The following is a 1085-nucleotide window of genomic DNA, read 5'->3' as shown; positions in this document are numbered from 1 at the left end:
CGTTTAACGCCCAGTCTGGCACCATTCTGGGCGTTTAACGCCAGAAAGGGGCACCAGACTGGCGTTAAACGCCAGAAAAGGGCAAGAACTTGGCGTTAAACGCCAGAAATGGGCACCAGCCCGGTGTTTAACGCCAGAATTGGCACAGGGAGCAATTTTGCTCGCCACTTGGTGCAGGGATGACTTTTTCTTGACACCTCAGGATCTGTGGACCCCACAGGATCTCCACCTACCCCACCACTCTCTCTCTTCTTCACCCATTCACCAATCACCTCAACACCTCTTCCCCAAAAACCCTTTACCTATCAAATCCCATCTTTCTCTTCACCACTCACATCCATCCTTCAAAAAACCCCACCTACCTCACCATTCAAATTCAAACCACTTTCCCACCCAAACCCTTCTCCCCCTTTGGCCGAACCACAAAGCCATTTCCATCTCCTTCATTTCTTCTTCTTCTTCAACTCTCTTCTTTCTTCTTTTGCTCGAGGACGAGCAAACCTTTTAAGTTTGGTGTGGTAAAAGCATTGCTTTTTGTTTTTCCATAACCATTTATAGCATCCAAGGCCGGAGAAACCTCTAGAAAGAGGAAAGGGAAGGCAAAAGCTTCCACCTCCGAGTCATGGAAGATGGAAAGATTCATCTCAAGGGTGCATCAAGACCACTTCTATGAAGTTGTGGCCTTGAAGAAGGTGATCCCCGAGGTCCCTTTCAAACTCAGAAAGAGTGAATATCCGGAGATCCGACACGAGATCCAAAGAAGAGGTTGGGAAGTTCTTACCAACCCCATTCAACAAGACGGAATCTTAATGGTTCAAGAGTTCTATGCCAATGCATGGATCACCAAAAACTATGATCAAAGTGTGAACCCGGATCCAAAGAGTTGGCTTACTATGGTTCGGGGGAAATACTTGGATTTTAGTCCGGAAAATGTAAGGTTAGCATTCAACTTGCCCATGATGCAAGGAGATGAACACCCTTACACTAGAAGGGTCAACTTTGATCAAAGGTTGGACCAAGTCCTCATAGACATTTATGAAGAGGGCGCCCAATGGAAGAGAGATTCAAGAGGAAAGCCGGTTCAA

Source organism: Arachis duranensis, chromosome 3 (assembly GCF_000817695.3).
Source record: "Arachis duranensis cultivar V14167 chromosome 3, aradu.V14167.gnm2.J7QH, whole genome shotgun sequence".
Classification (NCBI taxonomy): Eukaryota; Viridiplantae; Streptophyta; class Magnoliopsida; order Fabales; family Fabaceae; genus Arachis; species Arachis duranensis.
Note: the sequence above shows the minus strand (reverse complement) of the source record.